At 35.6% G+C, this 15,996-nt stretch overlaps 1 protein-coding gene across 1 annotated transcript in view; it reads right to left on the bottom strand.

Annotated features, from left to right (window-relative positions):
• The window catches only part of TENM2 (teneurin transmembrane protein 2), a 1,449,326-nt gene that overhangs the window by 670,469 nt on the left and 762,861 nt on the right, over window positions 1-15,996 (bottom strand). The window contains exon 11 of the mRNA XM_074604292.1: window positions 7,746-7,792. The gene's annotated coding sequence lies outside the window, so the exon portion shown is untranslated. The remainder of the gene's footprint in view (window positions 1-7,745; window positions 7,793-15,996) is intronic.

A 15,996-nucleotide genomic window follows, 5' to 3' on the forward strand; every position in this document is an offset into this window, starting at 1 on the left:
GTCCCTATCGGAAAGAAAAACTGAGAATTACACTCAGATGGAAACAAATCTTGTCAAACTGCAATTTGTTGCCACGCAAGTTTCAGTGAAAAAGTAATGGAATGTCTGTAATAGCGGTCCATAAAGCATGTGACTTGATCCTTATGATGATTAAACAGAAATTAGCAAAAAACAAAATCCATTTATAGCCCATACAATCTAAAAATATTTGTAAATCTTCATCTATTGGAATATTTCTACTAATGATACACAGAATATTACAAAGCAACTTAATATACCAGCGATTTGAGAGAGAATAAACAAATGGCTGATTAAATGCCACACAACAAAGATTTGTTGCTGGTCAATTATGATGGATACGGGGTAATGGCTGGACGCCTTGGTAAGGTGGCCTCATTTGTTCAACAGAAATGTTGAAGTCAAGGTCAGGTATCTAGTGAAAAAGAACATGGGTTACATTTCAGGTTGGGGGATTGTTTTCTAGAAGGCAATTTACAGTAAACAGCATTGTTTTGTCCTGGTGAATAAGTGAATATATGCTCCCACTGTTATGGGTTAGTAAAGATGACAGCTGTGAGTGGATAGATAGCTGAGAGTAGCAGAGCAAAAATAAACGGAAATTACACGTCTAAGCATTATTAGTAAGACCGATACTGGCTTTGTGTCCACACTTAGGATTAATGGTAACTATATAAAAATTAGAATAGCTAAGATATAATTAATATATGTTTTAGAAGGATAACCATGTCTTCTCCCTAAAGTGAGAGTCCTAACAAGACAGGGAGCCATGCTCTCTCTTCCTCTTGTTCTCTATTTAAATTAATCTTGGATTCTTTTAGATGTGGTGATACAGCTTCGATGGAAGAGGTTTGTTCCCATCCCTTTAATCTGGTGGTAAGGTATTCTCCTGGGAATGGGAGACGTGAGACTGAATATGCATAAGGCTGAGGAGAGTAAACCAAACACCTCATGTATTGGGTTATAACTTTAGCTACTGGATTAGTAAGTAAATGGTGACCACAGGCTACTTCTCCTCTAGCACATTTTAAATCCTTTAGCTGTTTTGCTCTTTAGAGGAAACAATGTAAGTGCCTACCTTCAAGAACAAGTTCCAAGCAGTGAATCCCAAGTGAATATAAACATATTTCTTCAGACTTTAGTAAAGTGCCTTGAGGAAGGGCACTGCAGAGGTGTCACTGTCCTGTTGGCTATATTAGTTACTGCTCCATGCCCGAGATGCTTAAAAGGTAGGCCTGTGATACACGGCCTGGAACCCGCATGCTTTATTGGCTTCATCCCCAATATCTTTGGAGTCTCTGTCAGTATCATCTTCTCTCTTACAGAACCTGCTGACATGAGAACATCTTGTCTACTTTCAGAAGGGCTGGGGCTCTCTTTCTCATACTTCTTTGAAAAATTGAACTTCAGTGAGATTTGAAAGGAAAGGAAAAAGGAGACAACAAAGAAGATTTGCAGTTTCCTGGAGAGAAATGCTGGATGCTTATCCCCTTGCCTTTTAAGCATGTGTTGGAATTTTCTAACCTGGACCTGCTGATTTTTCAGTGTGTCCCTTTATATCATTATTCCTCTATTAGTATGGAGCTGCTCCACCACACACATTGCTATAGCTTGATCAAAACAGGAATAATTAGAGACAGTTTCTGGAAGCTGATGCTATGTAAATGCATTGTACAATGAAGGTGAAATTTTAATACTGCAGCTAATTAATGACTGGAACATTTTACCTATGGAATGTGAATTCTGTGTGGCATAGAGTCTTTAAATAGAACTGCAGATCTCCCTGAAAGATACATTGCATCTCAAATGCAAGTTATGGGACTGATGGAGTGGTTACTTGGGTGAAGTTCACTGGCTGGCATTACACAACAGGTCACACCAGGTGATAAGCAGAGTGTTTTCCAATCCTGTAAACTATAAATCGTGATATGCAATGATCCACCGTATCAACATAGGACTCAACTCTTCATAATAAAGAGAGAGCTTATCTTACTGAATAATGCCTCTCAAATGCTTTAACACGTTGTAAAGAGGATTATTTTAATTAATTGGTACAATTTCCCATATTTATTATATACACTGGAATATCATTAGTTGTACCTGATTTAGATGTCCCATTTTCATTCTTAATCCTATGCCTGCAATTGCATAGTAAGAAATACAACCTCCAAACAGTAGTCTGAATTATAAAAAAAAAAATAGAAAAATAAAAAAAAACCCAAATGCAGGGGAGCAGCTGTTCCAGGGAAGTAACCACACAGTGGTACGGGAGAAATATCAGAGTATCACGCAGTGAGCTACCAACAGAGGATGAGTGGCAAGATTAGCAATTTTAATACACTGGAATTACCATCTTTGGTAATTCAGTAAATGTGGTGCATGTTTGACATTAAAATAAGGGAGTTTGTATGACCTCTTAAATATTGCTAGAAACTGTCCGTAATTTGTCAAACAAAAAGAAGAGAAAGGTGTTGAAATTGTACTGGTATTTTCAGGTAGTTTCCAGTCCCTTTAGCCTTTTTTTTTTTTTTGCTTCCCTTCTCCAGCCAGCCCATCTACCTTGTAAGAATTACAGCCTGTCTTTGAAATGGCTCAAATGGAAGTACCGAGCAGGTAGAAAGCTACTTGCTATATGCTTGAACGGCTCCGAACAATTCAAAGCCATCAACAAGTTTGCAGTTCTGGAAGAAGAAGAGGAGACAAAGAGATGGAAAGTCTTTGTAGGTAATACCTGCTCAGTGGAAAGTAAAGAAAATGTGCAGAGTTTTACAGGCACAGAACGCCACTGTACTGAAAGAGGGATCATTTTTCTTTAGAGAAATTGCTGTTTGCAAATGAGCACGTTCGGTATGCACAGCCATCCCTAATGAAACACCCATCCCCATGCAAAATTGAGTAGAACATCATCTGTCTGTCCTGGTACATGTCGACAGTGTGTTTTACATACATGAAACTCCAGACTTAAATACCTAAATCCTTTTTCCCCTATTATCTTTGCTGATCACAAATATTTCAAAGGAATGCTGAAGAATGTGGCTGCCAACTTACTGTTAAAGTGGATTATTGCCATCTCTAAGCAAATGATGAGCCTTTGCTCATCTGACAGATCAAGAGGAGAATTAACTGGGCTCTGGGAAAAATTTTGTGTTCAAGTTGTCCAGCTTTCAGGAGAAGACACCTCGTGGGTATTGAAATTAGGTATCACTGTTGAAGAGTTGGTGGGATGCACTGCTTCCAATGAGTTACCCTGCTAAGAATGCTTACGTGATAATTCTAAACTGCTAATACAAATACCAAACGCACAAATATCAGGGGAATTCTTACTCGTGGGAATCAGGACCCAGGTCTCTTACCTTCTTCTGTCTGTCCAGTTACTGGAGTCATACTGGTTTTGCACATCTTAGATTCCAGTTCCCAAATACCAAAATCTGTATTCTCATTACTGTTGCAACATAAATGGAAGATACAGTTGTGAACTACTCCTTAGTTTAGTTTTGCAAGCCACTGACTGCTATTGAGTGTAATTGCAAGCTATTAGAATGTTAATTCTCAGCCATTTTAATGACTCTGACACCACAGAGGATGAACAGTTTCACTTGTCTTCCTGCAGTAATTACTGAGAGATAGTAACCATTACAGTAAAGAAAAAGCATATGCTTTATGTAGTTGTCTGTATATAGAAATGCTTTTGCATTTTTGGTCTGGGATAAAATACTACAAGGTGATTATGATGAAAACCACGGAGGTCAGGGAGCATTCTGGTTAGTAACAATGCGTTCACTGGCAAAGTGAACTAAGGAGAAAATCAACATTTATTTCTGATAGCAGAAGTATTTTTTCTCAGCTCTGCATGAAGTGGTATTGGTGTGGATGAGGTACACCACAGATACATACTCTGCATAAGAGTAAATGAGACTAAGTTTGGGTAAATGGCAACACACACAGACAGTTCTAGTACCTAGTCTAGGTGAAAGGTCAGTTAAATTGTTTTATCCACAAGAAGTGGTAGAATAATGTATCTGGAACAATACATAGAGAAGAGAAAAAGAAACTAGCAAGGTGTAAAGGATACAATAGCTATTTTGCATAATATTGAAATCAGTCAGTACAAGATTTAAAGTCTGACTCAAAAGCAATATTCAGTTAGCAGTCTGCTCTAACAGTAAGCATGTAAAAAGGTGCGGAGAAATCACCTACTGGAAGGCACATGTGAAAATGCAAAGAATGATCGGGGAAAGAATGATGAGAACCAAGAGTAAGAATAGACATGTACAATATATAAAATCGGGCATATAATTTGTGACAGTTTACCTTTTAAATGGTACACTTCTATCCCTACATAAAATGCCAATGCAAACTTCACTAACAACGTTTGTTCCTTTTAAGTAAGACCACTCTGGAGATCAGGGGAGGAATTAAGAGGGGGAAAAAGCTGAATTTGTTACCCAAAAATACTATGCTATATCGGTGAATCTTTTAACTTTCATAGGCTCATAGGCACTTGGCATTAGAAAATATAATAGAACAATATTTTTTTCATTTTCTTAGTATGCAAGAATTACCAAGACAGTGAGAAATATTAAATAATAACAAGGCAACATAAAATTCTCAGGATTGGAAAAACTTTTTTCCAACAGATAGCATAAATTCTGTATTATTGCAGAGCATTTTTTAATAGAATACGAAGTAATAGAGACTATGCAACTGATGTTTAAGTAAGCTATTAAACAATTTTATTTTTTATTTGCTTAACCTTAATTTATCCCCATCTTTCATGAGTAACTTTTATGCTCTGTGTCGCCTTTTACCCTCTATTCTTTTAATGCAAAATGTTTTCCTTGAAAAGAAGTTCCATACGAGCACACAAAAGCATTCACTTGCTTTATTTATCTTCTGATGAAATCCAACAACTCCCTTCAGGATCAGGGTCCCACTTTTGCTACCGGCTAAACAAGATGACACAGTCCTTTCTCTGTGAAGGTCATGGTTTAAGTGCCTGATTTCCTGAATATTGTATGAAAGAAGGATGATGAACTTAGCTGTTATCAGTTACTTTGTGTGACGAAAGGTGCAAGATAAAGAGGAAGTTTTCATGCCTGATCTCTTTTCATTATCTGTTGTGTTGAACTGCAGTGAGCAGTCCATAAGAAGCCCAATATTTAATGCATTGGCTATAACAGCACTGGGCAATAGATGTAGAAAGTGATATGGTATACACAGTTTATTTGCTGTAAATATGTATAATGCAAAGAAACATGTTCATTTATCATTCCTACCAGTAAGAACTCCTGCAGTGCCAAAAGAAATGAAGGCAGCCATAGAAGAATGACAAGTTGGAGCAGGAATTGTGGTTGCAGGGATGTATAACCCAGAATGTCTGTTACAAGATGACACAAATAATGTATTATACAATTGCTAATCAAATACCTAAATTACAAAACATGTTCTTTTAAGCTGTAAATAAACAGGAGAGAAGACATCAAAACATAGTAATTGTAAGGTTTACTATGTCTAGATGTTTTATGAAGTTTAAATTTCAAGTGCTGGAAAAAGTAAGAGAATAGAAAGCAAGTAACCCAAGGAACAGTGACAATATATACTCAACTAGATTAACTTAATGGATGTTTTCTTTTCTGTTGTTTTTTACTTTAATTTATGTATCTAGTTTTAAAAAAATGAAGTCATGTTTGCCACATAAAGTCTGCCAAATTAGTGAAATACAATTTCCTTCTAGTTTTAATGTCACTTCATTGTTATTTTTCTGTATTTTCAAACAATTGTTTAGTTTGCCATGTTCATTAAAGACATCCTTTCTTTATACCCAAAGGAGCTTGTAATTGCTGGTTAACACATTACTACACCAGGACTTACTAAGCAAGTTATTTTATTATTTCCATTCTTTTCCAAAGACGTATAGGTATACTTCAGTTACTTAAAATAATTGCCTGGGTGTTCTCACATTATTCAGTGTAAAATATGAGAATGGCAGAACTTTCACACTGATATGTGTTTGCAGAATTGACATTTGTGAAACTGTATTTCTATGTTCTCTGCATTCTCCTGTCCTATTAGTGTTAGAAAGGTCTGAGGGATCCTTTGTACTTCTCAAGTCATAAGCTATTCCAGGCTAATTTCTGATCTCAGGAAAAAAAGGTGTAAGCGGAGACTGTCAGATCCTCAGTGCCAGTCTATAAATGGGATATATAAAGGTACCCCAAAAAGAGACCTTAAAATTCTCCCACTGTGTGAAATGTAAAACTTAGATTACTAATACAAGATTTTTTTTTTAATTACTGCTATTGAAATAGTAAACTGCAATAGAAACTCTGAAATATAAATGTATTCAATAGAAAAACATATACAAAATAAAAATAAGTATATAAAATCAAATACAATTTTTACATTGCTAATAAGATTCTGGAAATGGAATTCACTCATCATTGAGTTAGTCATACACAATTTATCATAAGAATGCTTCAGTCTCTCAGGTCTGATGACCCGCTTCACTTACAGAAAGAGTAAAAACTGACTTTTCCAGCATTCCGAATAAGTATGACTCTAAACATAATTAAGAATATATGCCTGTTATGTAAGAAGACACAATTTGTACTAATCCATTAATGCATTCATATTCAAACTTCAACACATTTCTAACAATGGGCCATAAAATCTTGGTGTCTGTCCATGACACCAATTATTACTACTGGCATAATTAAGCTTGCCTCTCGCAATTAATCACCCTGACTGCCAACAAATAGTATATTTATCTTCATTATCTTCCTACGTGTAAGTCTTTCTGCTGCTATACAGCAGAAGCTGATACCACATTTGGCTACAGAATGGATGGAAATTCAGAGGTAACAGAAATGGAGGCGCCGGGTGCCCATCACATCAGTCACTCGGACAGTGAGCTTGAAGGGCAGAGTGGAGTTGAGAGACGCCGGCTTGTCATTTAAGGGATCTCACAATTGGCAGAAAACCAACCACACCCGGCTGGGGAAGGAACTCTGTGTATTTAAGTATACCCTGACACTAAAGCCATATCAAACTTGAGTATCTTTAATGCTATGATTTTGTATTTTCAGCTTCCTCATATATTTTAATTAAAGACAAACAGAATTAAGGACAGTAAAAATTATTTTTCTCAAATGAGAAACAAAAGAGGGGATGCCAGACTAATTTATTTGCTTTTGTTTGCATCTCTTTTTCCATGATTATTTTAACAAATGAGTTTACTAGCAGGAATGTTTGGTAAAATAATGAAGCAAATATTGTTAAATATTGTGATTATTCATAGCAGAACCTATAAGTTATGTTTCTCCAATTGGAAAAGAGAAATGTGTTGTACGACCTACATACCCATTCAAAAAAAGCTTGAATATTCAAAAAGCTCTGCTTATGAATGAATTACAGATAAAAATTATGCATAGATATTATTCAGCAGTTTGAACATATACATCAGAAAAACTAGTTTGTTTGGAAAACTTGCAAACACAAAATGGAGCAAAGAAATTATTCATTATGAATTATTTGCACAGCATCTGTCTTACTTTCTCATGTTAATTGCCTCTGCTAAACCACATTTTCTCCCCCTCAGTATGTAAATTTAAACGATTTTGCATATTTTCTGAATACCCAGTAAATGCAAGTTTCATTACTTTACCGCTTATATCTGTTTTGTCAGCCTAATTATACTAGAGTTTATATAATTTTAAAATTTGACCTACCAGCTTCCTGTAGATTGCCACCTCTTCTTCTGGATTTTGAGTGTTGCCTAGTATAAAAAAAAAAAAAAAAAAGAAAAATATTAAAAACATGCACATTAACTGCATTTGTGAAAGATCTTGTAAGGTATGTGTTAGTTCCCACTGTACTTACGTATATTGAAAAAGCTAGGGTTTGTTTATAATCACAATGCTTTTAATGTAATTACTATAAATCTAGGACATGACCCACAATCGATTTGAATTAACACAGAGAATTCTACTGACTTCTGAGAGCCCACCCCAGACCTTCCCCTACGGTAACCAGCCACTGCATCACTGTGTCCTTTTGTGCTTCCCAGGAGGTACCACTCCAGTCGTATATGATTATTCTTTCTACAAATGCAATTTCATACATCAGACATTTTCATTTCCTCAAAAAATATATCTTTTTTTCCACTGAATTTTCTGACTCTCTGATTCTTTGACCACCAACTTGCATTGTCTCTCCAAGAAACACCACAAGAAGCAAATGTGCATGTTATATCATGCCTTTTCTTTGCCAGAACTTCATGCCACCAATAGAAATAAAAGTGTTTTGTCAGAAACTGTTCTGTTCTTAGAAATTAAATGCAAGTTTAATCCTTCAGGCCTGTTAATGGAAATGCCCCCCCCCACCCCCCAGCCAAACCTGTCCCACAGGATCGGTTCAACATTATCAGCATATATACTTCGTTAAAAAGGCAGATTTGCAGAAAACACTCTTTTTATAGTTACAAATTTAGAAGCCAAGCACTTTGAGTAGTACAAAGACACACTTTTCCAAAGGCATAAAACCTTCCGTTTAGGATTCCCTCTTCAACATACCACAAAATACATAACCCCTGAAATGATTTGGTTTTTTCTGTTTTATACTGAGGTTATAAAACAATGTGTTAAGATGAGTAGCAGAACTGGGTAAAAGCGTATTTATTCATTTATTTCTGCTGTGGGCAGAAACCTGGCTGAATGGTTACAGTTAAGTGTTTTGCAATAGCCATTAGTACATTGCCAAGGCACGGTAGGGAGATGTTATTGCCTGCACATCTCTACCAAAAAATCAAATTTTCTAGCATCTTAATGGATTACAACAAGGGAAAAGGAATCATGATACAGTTTTATGATATAGTTGGTGTTGCATCAATACGAGATTTCATTGACTCATGCTCTACAGGTATTTGTGGGTCATAACAGAATTTCTGTCTTAAGAAGTTCCCCAGTGCGCCATGGAAATCTCAGTACTATTTTTTGCTTCTGATCCATCTGCCCTTCTGCTCTGTAACGTACGAGGCCTGCGCTGTCAGATGACTTCTAAAATGAATGGCACCAATAACATTTTGGGCCTTATCTTCAGCAACTCATTTTTTTTGTGATTTTTTTGTAATATACCTTTTGGCTACAAAACACATCTATAGGGTTTTTCCTCTCTCCAGGATGTGTTGTCCTGTATGCTTTAGCAGTTAGTGAGCTGAGCTGATTCAAACGAGCCTTGAAATGTTAAATACAACTTGTAATATCAAAGGTTCTCATATCAAATAATTTTCTTCCTGTGGATTCTAGGGAGACTCGTGCAGGGACTAAAATGTCCACTACTCACATCAAATATCTCAGCATTGGCTATATCATTATCTGTTCATTGAAGGAATGGCTGGAAAATACAGCTGCAGCACTTCTTTATTTGTACATCAGGTGCAAGGGGCATAGTATTAGGTCCATATGGCAAAGAGGGAATGCTGTATGTTGAGGAGTTGTGTGGCAGTGTGACAGAAGCCTTCGTGTACGACCTTGAGGTGATGTTTTCTTTGCAACTGGTGTAGAAATTAATTTTTGGGTCAGGCGGTAAACTAAATGCAGTATGGCTGCACTTTGATTTTTCACCCAGTCGGGTTATCTCAAAGCCCAGAGAAAAAAGTCGTCACTTTTTTGTTGTTTTTCTGGTTTTGCATTCGTATCTTGCAGCAGTGTCTGTTTATAGCTTGCTTACCTTTCTTTACTTCTGAGCTGAATTAAGATGAAGTATGATTTGAATTGTCCAAAATACCAGCCCGCGAAAAACACTCTGTATTTTCTGAATTGAAAAACAGAACTGTGAAGAAGTTGACCGCTTCCTTACCAGCCTTTGCCTTTGCAGATGCAGAAGAGGTACTTGGAGAAGAGTCCTCTCTAAATTTTACATCTTGGGTCTGGTCTATTTATCACTCCAGCCCTTGTGTGCTTGCTATCGTGTGCAGGACAACCATACCACTGCTGAGAGGCTGGACGGCATCTACGCTCCTGATCCTGGCACATTCTTAATGGCACACATTTTTGTACTATAATTAACTTTAATTCTCATATCATAAAGCAGGAATTTGACTTCTATCTATGCGCTTCATGATAGTCTTATAAAAACCAAATCTTTTGAAAGGTAATTAGTTAAGTAACTCTGTGAAAAGTAGGGAGATTGTGTTTTTCAGGACTGGCATTCTAATTGTAAATGCAGTCACACATGGACTCAAATGTTTCTAAAGATGCTATTTCAATAACTCCAAGAATGACAACAGAGTATAAGTGGGCATTATTGAATATTGCCAACAATTAAAAGAGCTATATTAGGATATAGAAAATAACACCACATTTATTTCAGGATCCTTGTTTAAGGAGAAAACGTGGAGTCTTGATACCACTGTGGAACAACTGTTAACTGCGTAACGACAATAACAGTATACATAAATGAGTAGGGAGTATTTTAATGGAAAGCATATTGCCATTTTCTTTGCATTAAAAGTCAAAGGCAATTAAAACATAATTTAATTAGAGGATATCTTATCAGCTGTAAAAAGAAATTGATTGATATGCAGTGTAGGGATAACTTGGCTGCCGCTACTTTTAAAGTGATGGTGAAGCTTGATGGTGAAGCTGACAAATTAGTCACTTGGGTTTTTTTATTTGATAATTTCATGTATTTTTATATTTTCTTTCACCACTGAAGGCATTTTAATTAGCTAATATTTGATTGCTCATTGTTTGGAAATGGAAAACGTTATAAATGTAGTGATTTGAAGAGTTGTTGGCATTCAGATTAAGCATCTAGCATGACTATATCCTGCTCTCTCATTACTAAAAACACTTATCTGATAATAGATTTTTTCTTACTAATCTTTCTGTCTGTAGTACTGTCCAATAAGATGTTTTAGTCTCCAGCTTAAGCATCACATGCAGCTGGAAGCAGGTCAGTGTAGCTCACAGCAGCTACAAATCAGTGAGCAATCTCCTCGTTTGGAAGAATCCGTTTCGTTTACCCAAGGGCTGAATTTGGCCATGCAAAGAATAACCCATCGGAAGTGATGAATGCTGACAAAACAGCAAACCTATTTCTATTTTTAAAAATGCACAAAAAAAGGGATGGCCAAAAAAACTTTTAAAAATCACTCAGATTCCTTAAGCCACAAATGTGTACTCAATCGTTACTTCATTAAAAACCGGAAAGGTAGCTAATAAATATTAACAAAACATCTAGGTATCTGTTCTTTTCTGTTCATTTTATCGTTTACAAGTGAAATGAGTTGATGACCTGGTTTGGCTATTTTTTGGCTGTTCCTTTAGTTTTGTGCTAATATTTCTCTTCTAATGAGAGAACATCAGCAGACTAATGTCTACATGGATTACAAATTAATGCATTACTTCCCTCAGAATGAGCACTTCTACAAGGAAATCCTAGGACACTCTCAAAGGACTGGTAAATAAATTACTTAATTAATAATTTAAATTAAATTGGTCTGCAACAATGACTACAAACCAGATGCCAGTGCTTTGGCGGTAGAACACCTGAACTTTGTTTATAATCCTTCTGTCCACAGAACTTCTCCAGCACTTGTATAGATTGACTCGATGAAGAAAGAGAGAAGAATCTTTTTGTTTCACTAAAATAATGTCTGCAAAGATTGGGTTTTTTTAAGGTTTCTGGACCTTTTTTACAGATGAAAATCTATTGTTCTTGGGTCTATCAAAATCTTTTCTGCCTACGTCAGTTATGTTTTTTTCCCTCTCAGGAGAACCTGTATAAAGGCACTTCTATGAAGCCTAGTTTTCTATACGGGCTACCTTTTTTCAAAGTGGAAAACCATAACGACTGGGTGTGATTCATAAGGTAACTTCTGGTTTGGTCAAAAAAAAAGTATCACTGTACATGTACACCTTCTTATATTAGAATCAATTGAAGAGGAAAGTTTTTCATATTAAATAGGTTATGAATAACAATGGTCTCATTTAAAAGCAAGAAAATATATAGAATCCTGTTTAAATATTGGAACAGACTGAAGAAAGGGAAATAATTTGAAGAAGTAACTCAGTTGTTCTCTGACTTCACTGCGATACATTTAATTTAAAAGAAAAAAAGCTAAGGAATATCAAGTAGTTGAGTTTCTCAGATTGTTGGAGACAACTGCCCTCAGGGATATCAGATTATACGTATATATTTATATGCTCTTCAATTATATAGCAAAAGAGAATGAAGGTTCAACCCTGCATGGAGTGTGTAACATCAAGAAAGAAATCTATATAAATATTACATCACTGTGTAGTAAGATGATAATACATAACAAGTAGTAGTAATACACTGAGATATGGGCCAAAGATGATTTTTTTTTTTTTTTACTGAATTGTTTGTACATGGTAAAGACTGGGTTGCAAGGAGGGAAGGGAAGGAGAAGGAATGGACAGGAACAACCCTCTCTGCAATTCATAATAATACAAGCATTTCTGCCTGAAGTAGTGCTTATGCGTTGGTTGAAAATGATTATTTCATTTGAAAAGTCACACAAAAAGCTAGCTGTAAAATACCAGCAGCATGTTACTAGAGACTCATAAGTACACTGTTAGAAAAGTACATTAACTAATAACTAGTCTGATCTAGTTGAAGATGTCCCTGCTCATTGCAGGGGGCTTGGACTAGATGACCTATGAAGGTCCCTTCCAACCCAACACATTCTATGATTCTATGAACTTATACCAGCAAGTAATTTATAAGTTTGTGAATAAAACCACCGAGAAAGCCTCTACCTACATCCAAAGGAGATGTTTCATGAAAAACAGTGCAGTTATTAGGTCAAAAGCTTAAAGAGATAAAACAGCAATTTGTTATTTCACCAATTAAAAGTAATCGGCAAGTGGTAGTTACACAGCCTAATAAAATGTCTCTCATTTTTTCCTCATTATAAAATCTCTGTACTTCAGATACTTTGTACTGTAAATTTATTAAAAATATCTGAAAGCACTAGGTTTGCCAAAAAGGTATGATCACCTTTAAATGAGTAGCAAAACAAAACCTCGTAAGTAATGACAGGCATGAGAAGCGCTCAGGAACTCTTAGCTCCCCTCCAACTAATTTGACAAGATGCTTAAACCTTATATACTAATCTATGAAGGTAAAATCTTCCACAGTCTGTGCGTGAGGTTACCATTGTTTTCCTTATTGTTGAAAATATCACATGACTGCTGAATCAGGGTATGAAGAATTTATCAAAAGCGCTGGTTCACGGATTCATTTAGTGCTTTCAGCGGGTTTCACAGAAGTGGGGCTGGGTACCATCAGAATGCATTCAGACACAGCTGCGCACGGGTATTCACACCATCGCACTTGAATTTAAGTATCTATAGGAATATAAGCTATACTCTCAGGAAGAGAATTAGGCTCCTAATTTAAATGATTCAACTCTATTTTTGAGACTTCATTACCTTCACAGAGGGTCCTCTTAGAGCTCTAGGATAGCCAGCAAGATAAAAGCCTCCTCTCTTCAGATACAAGACCTACAAGAAGAATATCTGCTCTTTGCTTTGTTTTTTTGTTTTGAGGGAGGTTTTTTGTGTATTCGTTTGGGGTTTTGTTGATTTGTTTTTTACAAGGAAAAAAAATATAAAGTAAAGAATACCTTAAGGAAATTATTACAGGAATCAAATTTACAGAAATACTTTAAAGTAGCTTTATATATTGATCATCCAAAATAATTCTTGTTTAGCCTAAAAATTCCCCTGAAAAAAAACCTATGAAGAATAATCCGTGACGTAAAGTAAAGCCATGTCTTTAAATACCTATTAAAAAAATAGTCGACTACAGACAATAAATTCTGGGAATGCAAATCTCTAACAGCCTAGAGGAGACAGATGATTTAAATACAATACCATTATTTCAGCATGCCAATTTACATCTGAGAGTCTGAAGAATGCTGGCAATGTCCACCTTGGGAGCAACAGCCACACAGTTCAAATGTGTGTTTTCCCAAATCTCCCTTTCCTGTTTAAAAATCCTTCCCTAATCACCTGTGCTACAATGCTAGCAGGAATATATCAGATGTTGTTATGAATTATATAGGATAAAAAAAAAAGATTGAGAGGAAGGGTCTGAATGGTATTAGAATGCATTTTTAGTATATAATGTTTCTTTTGAAAATGGCAGAAACATTGCTTTTTTACTAACAACCGATTTCTTAAAGAATTCTTAAAACTTCCTAACAAAAAACTATAAATAAGAAAATAGGATAGGCAGTAGTATATTTTCGATACGTTTCACTCAAAAGAATCCCAAAGCCCACCCAAACACTACAGATCATGCAAAACTGTAGACTCGAGGATAATCACTGATATTTAAAGGAACTTATCACCACATTCCCAATGACAGGTTTCTAGTTTGGTAAAAGAAATCCTCAAAAGTTCTTTTAGGTGATGGTAGACCTGACAAAAATGGTAATGGATTTTTGGCCAAGAAACTCAATATAAAGGCAAATATAGAAGAGATGTGTTAGTCAAACATAAGTTATTGGACTCAGTACAGAGTAAATGGATGAAATTATATGATATGCTATAGAGAAGGTCAGGTTACACAATCTAATGATCCCTTTTGGCCTTAAAGCCTGTGATTCTGTGAAACCGTATTCCTGCTGGAAGTCTGTAATTCATGTACCACTATTGATTTTTTTACCTGTAATAATACCTGTGCATGATTATTCACGGTATTTGTCCATGAATTATGTCAGCAAAAATGTGTTTAAGTAGAATTATGACTTGCATGTTTTTAATTTCACAGTGAGATCAAGGCCTAAGGAGGAGAACAGGTATATTAATTTCCTAAAGGGAAAGCATAAAGTGAATTTTTTTGTTCACTGTTTCCCACTGTTGTTACTACCCGTACAGCTTCTCTGCAGCAACAGAGAGCTGGAACAGGAAAGTCCCAGGTGCTGTCACTGTAATATCCAAAAAATACTTTTTTCAGAGACTTGCACCAAATATTGGCACTTCTCTATGTGTTAACATCTGTATCTTAGCTCTCACTAGAGGTGGACTGGTGATACCACTGGGAATTTTGGTAAGAAAAAGTCCGTTAATGTGTTGACTCGTAACGCTTTACAGATGATCTCCGTCCAAATCAAACAAATTTTTTACAAAGAACTCAAGCAGTGTACTACAGTGTGACCACAACTCTCACGCACTTCTGATTCTGACTCCTGATTTGTAAAATGGACATTTATTTTGTACTTCATAAAATGATGCAGCTGGCTTTTTGTTTTCAAGCATCAGTAAGAAAATAAGAGAAGTAGTAAATTACTATATAAATACCGCAGAGCACTAACCATAAAGTATTATAGTCTAGTAGAGCCTGGTGTTCTACGCCTGTGCATTTCATTTTGTATGCACATATATAAAACTGGTGTCTAAGGAAATCTGTGTGTCACTTAAACTTGTAATATCAAATCTTAATTTTGGATAAGAATAAAATGCCATTAAAAATCCATCAGAATATATAGAAGAGAAAATCTTGCATTTATATTATGTATATCCTTCTGCTCTTACAAATATTTTGGCTGTTAAGTTTTAACAGTTTTTCCTTATTATCAAATTTTCAAAATAAAATCCTGAAAGACACCTGAAGCTGTTCACCAGTACACAACTGTTATTCGTATGACATTTCCTACTTTTTACTATAATTAATACCAGTATAATGATACTTGGGGGAGGAAAACCCCTTCAAATATACACCAGAAAACATATCATCCACTTACTAAAATAAAATGAGGAAAACTCTTTCTACTTTCTAAATACTTTTTTATCTTCTATAAAAAAATCCATGTTCAATGTTATTAATATCATTATTTGAGCCATAAATATTATTTTAACAGACAATCTTTCCAATAACTTTTCCTTCCTCCTATTTACAAACACCCTGTAAAGTGGATTTTGGTTAAAAGACAGTGTTTGCTATACA

The sequence above is a fragment of the Larus michahellis genome, chromosome 11 (genome assembly GCF_964199755.1).
Source record: "Larus michahellis chromosome 11, bLarMic1.1, whole genome shotgun sequence".
Taxonomy (NCBI): Eukaryota; Metazoa; Chordata; class Aves; order Charadriiformes; family Laridae; genus Larus; species Larus michahellis.